The sequence below is a fragment of the Pituophis catenifer genome, unplaced genomic scaffold, assembly GCF_029215685.1.
Source record: "Pituophis catenifer annectens isolate HBS135680 unplaced genomic scaffold, rPitCat1.0.hap2 SCAF_2, whole genome shotgun sequence".
In the NCBI taxonomy this organism is placed as follows: Eukaryota; Metazoa; Chordata; class Lepidosauria; order Squamata; family Colubridae; genus Pituophis; species Pituophis catenifer.
In genome coordinates, this window is record NW_027256882.1 from 84,150,405 (window position 1) to 84,165,809 (window position 15,405).

The 15,405-nt window shown below is 37.9% G+C and overlaps 1 protein-coding gene across 3 annotated transcripts in view; it reads right to left on the reverse strand.

Annotated features, from left to right (window-relative positions):
* Positions 1 to 15,405, reverse strand: part of TEX264 (testis expressed 264, ER-phagy receptor) — a 177,418-nt gene that overhangs the window by 48,936 nt on the left and 113,077 nt on the right. The window lies entirely within an intron of this gene.

The following is a 15,405-nucleotide window of genomic DNA, read 5'->3' on the forward strand; positions in this document are numbered from 1 at the left end:
ATTAATTTCATTAATTTATGTAAGATCTTTCAACAAGAGACATTTTACAGTCAGTCAGTTTTTTGAGCCTAATGCAGTTAGCTGTATTTTCAGCACTTTCACCTTAAAGTCCTTTGGGTTTCTTAACACAATATCCCTGGCTTGCTTTACAATCTCAAAGGAAGCATTTCTAGAAGGAGAACAGCAACTCCTATCCTTTGAATGATAAATTAACTATACATAATATTCATGAACATATATTAGATGACAAATATGGTACAGCCATTACTGCTTTTGTGATGCTGCTGACATTTTTATGCCAGGTGGTAGGTATATATTGCCCACTCCTGCTCCCTGTTCACTTCCTATTCCCATCCCAAAACTATTGTTGCGCTATTCTTCTTAATTTTATGTTCACATAAATGGGGAAAAAAATCAGCCACAATATGTACCATCTATATCAACAAAAATTGTAATTTTACACAGGATATGTCCAAACTATAATCTAGTTTCTGAAATATAAATTACATTAAACTTCCTCAACCATCCATCCCCCTTGAACTGTAGAGAATAAAACTGCCCAAATTCCAAGCCAGTATGGTCATTTTGGAAACCCTGGAACAAGTGCCAAAGGGAGGTGTTTTGGTCTTCCCCACCAGCAATCAACACCCAAATGAGCATAGATTAACACCAAGATTAACATCAGACCAACAATTAAGAAGTAAACTGTACCCCAATCAAGGAATGGCAAACAAGCCAACAGAAAACAGCCCTCCACTCCCACTAACATTGACAGGGAAGCCACCGGAATATAAATTGAGAGCAAACTCCATTCCCTACTAGTACTGATGATTTTATTTACTTTGGGTAATGAAAAGTCTGCAAGAAAATAACCAAGCTCAGAGATCCCTCGTTTCAACCCTGAGCTACAAATTCGCCTTTATTGAACTCAAAACACTGAAAATATAAGCTGCTAGATATTATGGCTCTCAATACCACATTATCACAGTACCTTCTTGCTCTTTGACAGTTCTCCTCCTCTCCTCTGAGGTTAGTTCATTCAGTGTCGATAGGGAAAGAGAGAGAGCTTTGGGACTCTGGTTTGCAAGATGCCTCAGGGCTTGACCTTCATTCTCCACTCCTATTTAAAATCTATACGAAACTGCAGGGTCAAGTCATGTGCTGGCACGAAGTTGTATCTAGCAGCGTAATCATAATATCACTGATACCTGAAGTGCACTCATTTCCAGTAAACCTCTGAGTGCAATTCCAGGTTCTAGTTTATTACCTACATGGCACAGGGCTAAGATACCTGATGGATTGCCTGTGTCTGATGGCTTCTGCTTATTTCACCAGATCCAGCAGGGTGAGTAAGCTCCAGATGCCTTCCATGAAAACAGAGCAACTTTAAAGAACCTAGAAATTTCAAAATTTCTCTGTTGTGGCACCTAGCCCATGATGTTTGGATGGTCACATTTCTGTTGGCATTCCGGAAGGCCTTAAAAATCTATCTTTTCCCTCAGGTATTAGGGCTAGAGATGGTTTGCATTTTTATCTTGTGCTGACTGAGTACGTTTTTTTAAAAAACCTGGTATCTTTTATTGTTTTTTTTTTAATTGCTTGTTTGTTTCTATTTTTATGCTTGCTAGCTACACTGAGTTATTTTATTAGAATGGACAGTCATATAAATTCATATCAGAGATTAATAAAGCACTTCTTATGGTCAGCATTGTTTAATGTGTTCTTTTTTTTACTTTGCTTACTTTTAATGTTGAATTTGTTTTCAAGTAATAAGCCATCCTGAATTTTTAGGACAAAGTGAATCATATAAACTGAGCAAAGATGGAATGTTTATACTTTCAAAGGTATTTTCTCCACTAGCTGACAAACATTAAACCTTGATAATATTTTGCTCTGTGCTTCAGCTTTTAAAACACGTTCATGCCAGGAATCAAGTCCTTATTTTCTCTTTTCTTTCTTTCTTTCTTTTTTTTTTTTTTGGCAACCCTGGAAAATAGATGTACTGTAAGACCTATTCTTAATGCACTTAGCAGTGCTGATTCAAGAGAATGCCAGCTAGTGCTTCTAGCGGGAACTTGCCAATGTTCAAGTCCCTGCTTTCAGCATGAAGAAACAACTCCTATGAGCTGTTTCTTGCTCAAAGCTTCTCCAAGTTCTGAAAACACAGATAAAAGAAGTTATTTCTATGACTGGATATAAAGACTGTGTTTGGAATTCCCTTAAGTCTTGGCTATTTTCCCAGACAAGGAGGCTGGGAGTTTAGATGAGCCCAGATGGATGGGTTGCTGGTTTCCATAGTTGCCATAGGATATTTGTCTTCCATTAGCATTTGGTGTACAGGCAGTACTCGACTTAAAAAAAGTTTGTTTAGTGACTCTTCAAAGTTACAACGGTACTGAAAAAAGTGATTTATCATTGTTTTTCATATTTAAAACTGTTATAGTTTTCCCATGATCACATGATCAAAATTCAGACGCTTGGCAACTGACTCATATTTATGACGATTGCAGTGTCCCGGGGTCTGTGATCACCTTCTGTGACCTTCTGACAAGCAAAGTCAATGGGAAAACCAGATTCACCTAACAACTATGTCAAGAAAAGTCATAAAATGGAGCAAAACTCACTTAACCAATTTCTCGCTTAGCAACAGAAATTTTGGGTTCGATTGTGGTTGTAATTTGAGGATTACCTGTATATTCTTCTTATATTTTGTAGTCACCCAGAGTTGCACTTTCAAGATGAGCTACCATATAATTCTATTAAGTTAGGTAAGTAGGGAAAAAAAGTGGCTATAATATATTATATCCTGTTTTTCCTTTACCTGTATGTTTAGATGGAGTTTCAAATTTTAACAGCATTCTTGACTTTTAAAAAATCTAATAGGTTTGATTAGCAATTCCACTTCTAAACATACCTGTTGCCAACTAAATAAAGAGAGGGGATTGGATGGCAAAAATGTGAATTAAAAAGAATCCTGAAACACATAAGATCAAAGAAGGTAGGCCGTAATGAGTTGTTCAGGGGACGGACTTTGCATTGAATTAACATCTGGCTGTTTAATGAACACCCACATCCTGCCCACTAGCATCTGCATGGCTCTGTATGCATTATCATTTGCACAAAATATACATCTGAGGACTGTTGGGGTGAGGTTGTTTTATGAAAAAGCAAAGGGGTGGGAAGGAAGATTAGTTTCTCCTAAATAAATAGCAGAGGGTGGCAGACTTGTTGTCCTCAAATAGCCTCTGCTGATCATGGCTCAGCCAATATGCTATACAACATGCTTCTAGCCAAAAACCATGAGAAGCAAATTCTCCAACACATGAAGTCCAGAGATAGTTGTGCAGAGTTTTGAATTAGCAGTAGAAAAATATGAAAATGAAAAGAAAAATAAATTAAATTAAGTTACAAAATTTGTTGACCATGTCTCAGTAGAAGGAACAAATAATTTAATGTTTCTAAATAAATGAATGGCTCATAAGCATTCAAAGCAGCCATTTTTGAGATAGCCTTCTCAGTATTCATAGTGTCTTCCCTCTTTGTCTCTTGCTGTCACTCTGTTTTCTGCAATGATGGCAGTACAGTGAGCTCGAGTTTCATCCATCATAAGGCTGCCATGTAACGAAAAGAACCAACTTCTATTTCACTTGTAGAGAAGCAAATTTATTTCAATTTCCAGGGATAGGAACAGCATCTTTGACCTCTGCTGTCTGGAAGAAAAGGACCTATCTTCTTGCAAACAACCACATAAATGCCTCCTATTGAGATTTCCCTAATCTCTTTAATAAGATGATTAAAATACAGCACTTCTCTGAGGATGAATCTGGATTGTACGGATGAGTCTTACACAATCTGGTTTCTATCATATATGGCCTGTAATCCTTACTAAAGAATTGCATGAGTAGAGTAGAGTAGAGTAGAGTAGAGTAGAGTAGAGTAGAGTAGAGTAGAGTAGAGTAGAGTAGAGTAGAGTAGAGTAGAGTAGAATTCTTTATTGGCCAAGTGTGATTGGACACACAAGGAATTTGTCTTTGGTGCATATGCTCTCAGTGTACATAAAAGAAAAGACATTTTTCAAGAATCATAAGGTACAACACTTAATGATAGACATAAGGAACAATCAAATCATATTAGGAAACAGTCAATATAAATCTTGGCAACTGGTTCATATTTATGACGGTTGCTGTGTCCTGGGGTCATGTGATCACCTTTTGCAATCTTTTGCAAAGTCAGTGGGGAAGCCAGATTTACTTAACCACCACGTTACTAATTTAATAACTTCAGTGACTCATTTAATAACTGCGGCAAGAAATGTCGTAAAATGGGGCAAACCCCACTTAACAACAGAAATTTTTGGCTCAATTGTGGCTGTAACTCGAGGACTACCTGTACACTGATATTTTTACCCACTTGTCTAGATTTGTCAAAGTTACTTTCACTGTTACTACCCTCCTGAAAACAATCCAGCTCTGAAACCTTAGTACTTCATGCAAGCTTCACCTTGAATGACCCTTAGCTATTAAACCGCTCATTACTTAAAACCCAAAATTTCTTAAAGTGGACCATAACAATGGATACTAGTTCATAACTACTTTTATAGCTGGCACCATGTAAGCAACATATTAATTACTACGAAAGCAACCATACAACATCATTTAAATTTAAACAAAATCTTTTCAAGCATGGCTAAACTAATCAATTTAAAAAAGAAATCATTATATGATAGAACTGTGTACACTACAAACACATCTATAGCATTGCACATTTGTAAAGACAGAAGCTGATTAGTCAGGAACAAGCCAGATAGAACCACTGTCTGAACACAGATATCTTTTAACTTCAGTGCTGGGAAGAAAATTGCCAAAAGCACATTGATCTGAAAGGATAGAACAAAAAAGCTTAACAATTAAATTGTTTGGGAAAGGGAGGGGGGGAACACACACACACATACACACACACACACACACAGAGAGAGAGAGAGAGAGAGAGAGAGAGAGAGAGAGAGAGAGAGAGACAGAGAGACAGAGAGACAGAGAAATGTGGACTAGAAACACATTAAAAATCATACCAGAAGTGTAAAAAATTGTAAATTAGAATTTACTTTAAAGTAAAATAAAAGAAAATACTGTGTTTTAGTGATAAGAAGCAAATCTTCCCATTCACTATTGTTCAGTTTTATATGAAGAAAATAGATGAGCTCTGCAGGGAAGTCTGCCTCAATCTAATTATTAAAACCAAGATTTGACTGATTCTTCTTTCCATTGACCTCTCTTAACTTCCAATGTAAAACAGAAGAATGTCAGCATGTGTGTGTTGGCCTACTTCTTACCCTAGTGGCCCCATTTTTAATACCCCTTCCCCAAGTATTCTTGTGCACAGTTTTCATTCAAAGAATACTTTGAGAGGAATACTAGCCAATCCTCAGAATTACAAAGAATCATGATCAGAGTATCTCTTCAATATTCAATAGCTCTTATACTCATTTTCATTTATGGAATTAGAGTGAAAAATAGCTAATGAAATCTGTTGTCCATACACACAAATTAACATTTTAAAATGCAGTGACTAAATCAAGCAAGAACAAAAGAAAGAGTAATGCTTTACTAAGGTTGGTACAAAAAAAGAGAAGAAAATGCATTAAAGCATATACCAAAGGAACTGAAAATTCTATTACGTTGTACCACTTGGCACAAAAATCACATTGCTTTCTCTAAAATAGAGATTGTCTGGGAGAAGAAAATGAGCAATATTTTAATAACCTCAAATGTTTATTTCTTAATTCATTTATTTTCCTTTTTCCTCATTCTCTTCCCCACTCCCACCCTGCTTTTATGCAAGTACAATTATCCTTTTGGGCACGAAGTTTGCCATTGCCTTAATTTGCAAACCCAAATCTTCTCAACTTATTTATTTTAGTAATATGCACAAAATTTCTAAACAAACATAATGTTTGGAGATAATGATATCCTTACTTGGTATCAAATAGAAACCATTTGGTTCTTAAAAGCAAAAGAATATCTAGCTTCCATTTAAGTTACTGGCAAAAAAGCAAAACAAAAATGCTCTCATATATGATACCACTGCTGCACTGCTGCTTCTTGCTGTTGTTTTTACTGCTATTGTTGTGATTTTTCTAGCAATTATTAGAATCTAGTTTCTGTTGGTTCTTAAGATATTAATATATTTTAATTTATTTAAGACATTTCCATACAGGTAGTACTCAAGTTAGGATAGTAACTGAAACCAGAATTTCTGTCTCTAAGCAATATCCCAAATTAATCCCTTTGAAACCCAAAAGATAATGCCCATGGAATCAAATTTTCCTCTCCCATTATTGTTGGCTCCCTATTTAAATTCCAAAACTCACAGAAAAGATTAGATAGATTAGATTCGAATAACTTTATTGTCCCTTTAAATGTACACTAATCAGCATACATTAAAATAAAATTTCAGTGCATACAGCTCTCAAAGGGTCACCACCTCCAATATGCAGTACATAAACATGACAAAAATATAAATAAATAAATAAAAGATTATGCATATACTCACATACTGACATATATATACACAGAGAAACAACACAGTCTAGTTCAGATGTATAAATGTACATGGTGAGAAAAACGAATCTTGCGAGTTTTGCGAGTTTGCCAGCATGGGGAACAAATGTTACGGAATCGGGTAGAATGAAACTATAGGCAGTTGTTGTCCCAAAAGTGCTTTTTCAAAAGGCAACTACAAAAGAAAAACAAAGTTCACTTGTCTTTTGAAAAAGCACCTTTGGGACAACCATGACCTGGATGACTGAGAATATCCAAAGACATAGTCAATGGTAGTAAAAGAGATCAAGTAGGGCCAACATGAGTACATTCCTCCTATCTAGGTCCTGACAAAGATAATCACCCAGAACAATAAAACCTCTCTTCTTTTTTCTTTTTCTTTTTCTTTTTCTTCTTTTTCTTTTTCTTTCTTTTTCTTTCTTTTCTTTTCATCTCTTCTCTTCTTTTCTTTTCCTTTTCTTTTCCTTTCCTTTCCTTTTCTTCTTTTCTTTTCTTTTCTTCTTTTCTTTTCTTTTTTCTTTTCTTCTTTTCTTTTCTTCTTTTTTCTTTTCTTTTCTTCTTTTCTTCTTTCTTTTCTTTTCTTCTTTCTTTCTTTCTTTCTTTCTTTCTTTCTTTCTTTCTTTCTTTCCTTCCTTTCTTCCTTTCCTTCCTTCCTTCCTTCCTTTCTCTCTCTCTCTCTCTCTCTCTCTCTCCCTCCCTCCCTCCCTCCCTCCCTCTGTCTCTCTCTCTCTCTCTCATACACACACCTGCCCAAGAGAACAGGAAGAACACAGATTTAGTGAAGTTCAGGCCATAGTGCTCCTTATTCACTTCCTTAGAGTCCCTGTCATCACCTCTCCAGAAAACAATATAATATATTGGCCCAGTCACTTCTGAATTTTCCCATATATAGTCAAACCTCTGGAGAATTTAAGCATGTTTATCAGCAAAGTGTTGTGAAATTCATCACCACAACAGGATGATACATGCTCCCAATAAGAACTTTAACTACAACAAATAAAGGCGGAAGAGGCTCTTTGGAGCAATCTCACTGCATACTCTGGTCATCTTTTATTTTTCAACACTGGATTATATCTTCACAACAAAGGCCTAATTTTGGGGTCTACTATCTGTCAGAGTGTGCACAGTGTGACACTACTCTCATTGCTACAAACGCTACTAGTACCATTACTACTATTGCTGCTGGAACTACTCCTAATCTCTTGGCTGGATACCTTCACTTTCTCTTTTCACTACTCAGTTTCCTCACTTTGGTTTATCTGCCTGCCTGTCATTCTCTTTAACTTCGGCTTCCTCCATTTATCTCGTTGTTTCTTAGGCAATGACCATGACCCTATCTCTTGGTAGGTATGGGGTTCATTATGAATACCACTTACTCTAACCCCACTTGCAGTGAACTGCTCAGGAGGTATACCTTCAAAAGACCCAGCAATGGCTCTGAAACAAAAAGAGATGCAATATATGCCAATCTATGTGAACAATTACACAATTACAATCTGTGTGCAATTACTTGGGACTGAGCCATGGTTGCCATAGATACTATACAGTTTAAGACCTGTCAAATTGTGCCATAAGGACATGAATTGAAGTCCACTAGCATCAATAATGGGACAAAAACTAATTCCAATCCAACAGCAAGAACTTGTAGCTCAGGAAAGGATTCTTTCAGGCAACAGGATAGACAATAGATAAACAGGAATTCTATCCTTTCACTAACACTCAACCTAATAGACTGACATCTACATCCTATCAGTTCTGGAGTGGGATGCCTGGTCAGAGGTAAATTGTCTTGGAAAATCATTATTAATCATTCTCCTTATTTGCGGTCAAGATTGGCGCAAGACCTGAAACCCAAAACAATAGATCTCTAAATCACAGCCTCTGCCAAACAAGACTTTGTTCATAAAAGCCACTCTCCTTTACTACCCAGTTCTAAATGACTGATGTTTTATTGCAGAATAACATAGCATTTAACCGCACCAAACCTCAAGAACCCTAGCAATCTGGCTTTCCAGATTCAGGAATGAACCATGAGAATAGCATTGCAGTATCAGCTTAACTCTCTCTAAGTCAGCATTCCATAGTACTGTGTTTCCCCGAAAATAAGACCCTGTTTTATATTTTTTTTGAACCCGCTTGGCCTTATTTTTTTTGAAGCGCTTGGCCTTATTTTCGGGGATGTCTTATTATTTTGGGACGCATGGAGGAAACCAGAGGAAATGGCGGGGACCGACTGCACATGCATTTAAATATTTGTGGGGAGGACTTATTTTTTTTTGGGGGGTGCTTATTTTAGCGCATGCACTCAAAAGCCCGATTGGGCTTATTATCAGAGGATGTCTTATTTTCGGGGAAACAGGGTAGCATCTAGGAAGTACACAAAGGGGAAATCAAGATAGCCTTTTCTCCCATATTTCCCCTGCACTTAGTATGTAATGGCAGAGTGCCAGCATAACTGTAAGCAGCACCCAGTCATTAAGGCTAGTACCCCATTATAGAAATGCTATTTAGGAATCTATCTAGATCTTTCTGAAGTCATCAAAACTAAAAGCTAACTTAAAACATCACCTTTAGGTAGCACTTAAATTGAATGAAGAAATAAATATCTCTCTATTTTATGAGGTCTACACAGCAAAATTAAATGAAAAAGTAAATGTCTGATGTTAAAACACTGAGAACTATCATTAATATGCATAAGATGAAAATAATATGATGAACCCCCCCCCCGAGTCCATAAAAATAGAACAAGGACCTCTTCCTGTTTCATTAGACCTCATTTTCCTGTGAAATTGGCAAATCTGATGCAACATAGGGCAGAGGAAAAGAAACAAATGGTAAAAGCCCTTAGTCCATCTCCAAACTATTACCAAAACATTATTGCCTATCTTATCTGCATGTTCTCTATAGAACTATTAGCTGGTTTCTATATTGGCCTACTCTACTCAAATATAATACAAAATTCATAGATAAAGTACAGGTAGTATAAGCTAGCAGTTATAAGACCGAGTGTGCCCTTCCAAAAGCAATTAAACTCCTATAGTCTTGCTACTTTGACAAATCAGTCATTAATAGACCCAGATCCACAGGAATCAGCAACAATTAAATGGGAGCAATCAAGGAAGAAACAATACAGGTACTCCTCAACTTACAACAGTTCACTTAGTAACCATTCAAAGTTATAACAGCACTGAAAAAGTGATTTATGACCATTTTTCACACTTATGTCCATCGTAGCATCCCCATGGTCATGTGATTTACATTGGGATGCTTGGTAACTGGTTCATATTTATAGTGATTGCAGTGTCCCGGGGTCATGTGATCACTTTTTGTAACTTTCTGACAAGCAAAGTCAATGGGAATGTCAGATTCACTTAACAACCCTGTTATTAATTTAATTGTTGTGGTACGCCAGTAGCCTGCGGAGCTGGCAGCGGAGTCGGACAGTGAGGAGGCTGAGGAAGAATATGGGCCAGTCCTGGAGGCTGGGGAAGGCCCAGATGAGGGCTCTACATCAGAGGCAGAGATGGGGCCAGGGCCATCTGGGAGTCATGTGCGGACTCCGGAGCCTCCAGAGGCTGACAGCAGAGAGGCAGAGGAACAGGAGGAGCCTGTTCCTAGTGCACGCATGAGAAGAGCTGCCAGAAGGCAAAAGCAGCTAAAGCAAAAAGGATGACTCGGGAGTAGGGCCAAGAGAGGATCGGCCCCTCCCATAAGTCTTAAAAGACCAGCAAAGGCTCTTGGGCTCTTTGTCGGAAAACAATGTTGATAGATTTGTTTCTTGTTTTGCTGCATTTATTTCTTGTCGGCATCTTCTGCTTCTGAACTTTTGCCAAGAAAATCCTTTGGCAGGTTGCCTAATGAGACCAAGGTTGATGATAAGGCTGAGGAGTTGTGTTATGAAGAATTTGTTTTGAATTAGTTTGGACTACACTGAGAATGAGTTAATTCTCAGCCGTTCTGATAAAGTCTGTTTGTTTCTAACTGTTTGCGTCTGATAATACTTACTTGGGCCTGGGTCATAACATTAACAACTGCAGAGATTCACTTAACAAGTGTGGCAAAAAATGTCCCAAAATGGGACAAAACTTACTTAACAAATTTCTCACTCAGCAACATAAATTTCAGGCTCAATTGTGGTCGTAAGTTGAGGAGTATCTGTATAAGACAAACTACCATATACTCTGTAAACATTCAACTAAGTTCACTCTACCATACACTGATGTTGTTACCTTGTTTATTAGGTAAGCTAATAGTGGCACAATGGTTAGAATGCAATATTTCAGGCTAATTCTGCCGACTGACAGCAGTTCGATCCTGACTGGCTCAAGGCTGACTCAGCCTTCCATCCTTGCAAGGTCAGTAAAATAAGGACCCAGATTGTTGAGGGCAATATGCTGACTCTGTAAACTGCTTAGAGAGGGCTGTAAAGCACTATGAAGCAGCATATAAGTCTAGGTGCTATTGCTATTAGTGAGACAGCTGCAAGAAGAAATTCAAGCTCAGAAAATATTAGCATTCAGGAATTCAACCTTGAGTTATATTCTCCACTATTGCAAGAGAAATCCCTTGGACCTCTGGTTTTTCAAATTAAATATTTTATTCAGGATCCTATTGAGGTCCATCAGATTGATCAGTGAGTCAGACTAACCATAGTCCTAAGAAAATAGGGCAGGTTTTTTTTATAACACTATGCTAGCCTGTTACTTCTGAAGACATTACTTACTAACTCATGTAACTAATAACATTTCAGAACTGCTATCTTTATGCAAACACCCATGAAGATTTAATTTAATTACTTCATTAATTCTGATCTGTTGTAGTTATTAAAAACAAGGGAGAAATGCATAATCTCCTGAATCACAAAACATATGCTGCAACTTCATTAAAAGTTTATCTAGGAAAGGAAAGAAATAAACATGTATTTCTAACAAGAGGCAGATGTCTCCAAAATATTGCAGCAACAACCACAACAACAACAACAAAATCATCCTAGCATTTTCAGGTAACTTAAGTTATCAAAATGAAATAATAATCAGGAAGAGTCTGAAAATTACATTAAATGAAAATAAACAGTCCAAAGGGCAACAGTTTTCCAAAGGTTTTAAGCCTAAATTATCAAAGCTTTCTCACAAAGCTTAGCTATATATCAAATACGGCTTTTTAGGATTCATACTGGAAATGAGAGACTTTTTCATAAGTAATCCTTTATTTACATATTCTCCTTTGGACTCTTTGATGGTAATTTATTCATCTGGTTGCTGATTCCATCCTTAATCTGCTATTTTAGGACTGGGCAATGCTTCAGCTCCCATTCCAGAATAAGAGAGGGTAGGCTCTTCACCAAAAAGGCAGGTTTTAGAAATCTTGCATATTATCTATCCACAACTCTGAAGACCAGAAACAGGACTTTCTAATGATAGCCAGTAGAATAAAAACAGTATTGGCAAGCCCAGTTTCTACCTTTCTGTGTTGCTTTTTGGTAAGTAAGCTTCCCACTACCTTAGCAAAGTCTTATTTAATAGCTTAAAGCTCCCCTTCCCCCTCCCCTCCAGCAAATACTTAAAGCCTGAGGATGTGATTTAATGATGAGGGATGATAAGTATTAAAATTCATGTAAGGAGGGCGATATGGGGAGGGGCACCCATGGTTTAAAATAATACATTGTAAAATTTCATATATTGCTGAATTGCAACTTGCAGTAATTCTTACAGCTGGACATAACTTCTAGGGACAACAGGAACAGCATTTAGGAATGTCCGAAATGCCACAAGTTGCTTCTGGTTTAGCATTTCATGATGAAAACAGATGGCAATAACTGCCTACAATTTTGGAATCCAAGTCCAGTGCTATACCTTAGAATTTTTCTAATAGGAACAGCGCTTTAGAAAAATGCCACATACATTAAAATGAACAGCTTATTACTGCTGTCAGGAAATAACTACAGAAAATATGGTTTGACACTCAGTGCATGCTTCAGTTAAGAGGTGTGAGAAAGGAAAATGTTGTTGGTTGTTGGTTGTGACTTATTTAAGTAAACAATAAAATTTTAAACGTTCTTCTGCTTTTTCTGCTAAAAGTTTGACTCTTTCATTCACCTTTAACCTTACCCCAGTTTAGATGCTTGATAGTGAGAAGAAATAGGTGGTAATCAGACTGCAAGAGATTTTATACACTGTTTTATTTATAGTAATGCCTAAATAATTTCCAACATTGCAGAAAAAAAACAGAATGCCTAACACACATCAGTACTATAGAAATTCTCCTCACTTTAATCTAGTCAATAAACTATTTCTCATTCAATTTAGAATTTCAGGACAAAGTGTCCTGGTTTAAGAAGTTTAAGCTTTGATTCTGGCCTTAATTTTGGGTTAAAGTCCCAGGAGATTATTACTTCCCTTGTGAATTATTAAAAGACGGCAATGTTTCACGGAAGCCCATTCTAGTTAAAAATTTCAACATCAGTTCTTCAAGTCAATTTCCCCAGGGTTGGGATACAAGCATATCTATTCCAATTTATTAAAAAAATTATCAAAATCTGTCAAAAATGATATTAAGGGCAACATTTATGCAAGGTATTTGCCCAATAAACTAGAGACCTGGTTTATTAGCAATACAGTGCTTGCAGAGGAACAGACTGAGTTTAAAGCGAGATATTCTCCAATAAATCATTATTTTGGTTGATTTAAAGCATACCAAAATGCAATTGCTTGTGCTTTTGTTGGTTTCATTTTGCCTTTGTCTCTATCAAAATAGACAAATTATTGTCCAAGATGAGTCAGCTAAATCTTGTGCATCTTAACCATAGGCTGAACAAACATGGTTGAGGTTCTTAGGGTAGGGAATACTGTAAAAGTAAAAAGAGGGAGGGAGGGGAGAGAGAGAGAGAGAGGGAGGGAGGGAGGGAGGGGGGGATCCTTCCACTGGTTGTTGCTGACAATAGGGGGCGGTGGTCATCTCCATTTTAAGGCCATTGAGCCAACGCTGTCCAAAGACATTTTCACAGTCATGTGGCCAGCATGACATCACGGAGCGCTGTTACCTTCCCATCTATTTATATACTCACATTTACATGCTTTCTAACTACTAGGTTGGGGCGAGGATGGAAGCTCACCCCATCGTGTGGCACTCAGATCTCGAACCTGAGATGCCAACTTTCCAGCCAAAAAGCCCAGTGTCTTAACTGCTGAGCTACCATGTTACCCCCAATGGGAAATAAGGGACTCATTTTCGATCACAGCAACTTGGAATGGTTTTGGGTTTCGTTATAATTTAAATGGGCTTGTTATCTGGGAATTCTCTTAGAATCACAGCCCCAGTTCAAAGAGCAGCTAGCAGCTGTAGCCAAGAAGGCCTCTGTACAACCCCATCTTTTAATGTGGTTAATGACTCTTCCTGGATTACAGGTTTAAAACACAGAAATTTGGAACCAAAACAGTAAATCAGATATCAAGGCCACTATTAAAAAGCTAAGGGAGATGATGGAAATCCGAATATATGGGGAAAAATGCACAGCAAAAAAAAAAGTGTTTTATGGAGTCCTTGGTGCTCTCTGAACTTAGTTGCTTGCAGTTCGACCCTCAACTACATATATTTTCTTCTATTGGTAAAGTGTTTTATGACTGTCCACAAGCTTTATTGCATATAATTTAAAGCCAAGACAATTAATAAGTGTGGCATTATTTAAAATATAGTATCTCATTATTATTCAAATCACAGAGATGCGAGAACCCAAGAAGATGAATATGTCATAGACATTAATATTAAACTGTTACTATCTCTTATAATAATACAATTCAAAGAAAGCAAGAAGAGGGATGATTCTGTTAATGAAACTACGAGTTAGAGGTGGATACAAATAGTCCTCAACTTACAACCATAATTGGGACCAGAATTTTGATTGCTAAACAAAGCAGTAATAAAGCAAGACATCATGTGACCATTTTGCTTACCAACCACAACCCCAGCATTATTAGCTGCCATTGTTAAGCAAAATCACAGGTTGTTAAGCAGAAGAAGTGGCAAGTAAGAAGTAGGGGGCTACCTAGGGGGGCTGGGGAGGCCCTGGGAAGCACAAGTGACAAGCTGGAGGCATGCTGCACTGTGTCATAAAGTCACTGCCATCCCTGGAAGCCTCAGCCACCCCAATCCAGCCCAGCAGTGGGATGCAAAGCTGCCACATCCTGGGAAGCTACAGCTGCCCACTCAGCCCAGCAGCACTTACAATTTGCAGAGATGCCGCAACTCTCGCCACCTGCCTATCTCCCGCTGATATATGTCCTTTTGGCCCCCTTCCTTAGTAGCATTCAATGGCAGCACAGCCAGAGCTGAAGCTAAAGTAGAAGCTCGGAGTCTTCCAATCTCAGCCAGTGACCACTACCAGGTCTCTACTTCAACTCCAGTTGCCACAAGCAAGATCAGTAGGACCACACCTAGAATACTACACCCAGTTTTGGTCACCACTCTATAAAAAAGATGTTGAGATTCTAGAAAAAGTGCAGGGAAGAGCAACCAGGATGATCAGGGGACTGGAGACTAAAACATACGAAGAACGGTTACGGGAACTAGCATGGCTAGTCTAGTGAAGAGAGGGACCAGGGGAGATATGATAGCAGTGTTCCAATATTTGTGGGGCTGCCACAGAGAGGAGGGGGTCAAGCTATTTTCCAAGGCACCTGAAGGCCAGACAAGGAATAATGGGTGGAAACTGATCAAGGAGAAATTCAACCTAGAAATTTTCTGACAGTGAGAACAATCAACCAATGGAACAGCTTGCCTTCGGAAGTTGTGGGAGCTTCGTCACCGGAGGCTTTTAAGAAGAGATTGGACTGCCATTTGTCAGAAATGCTGT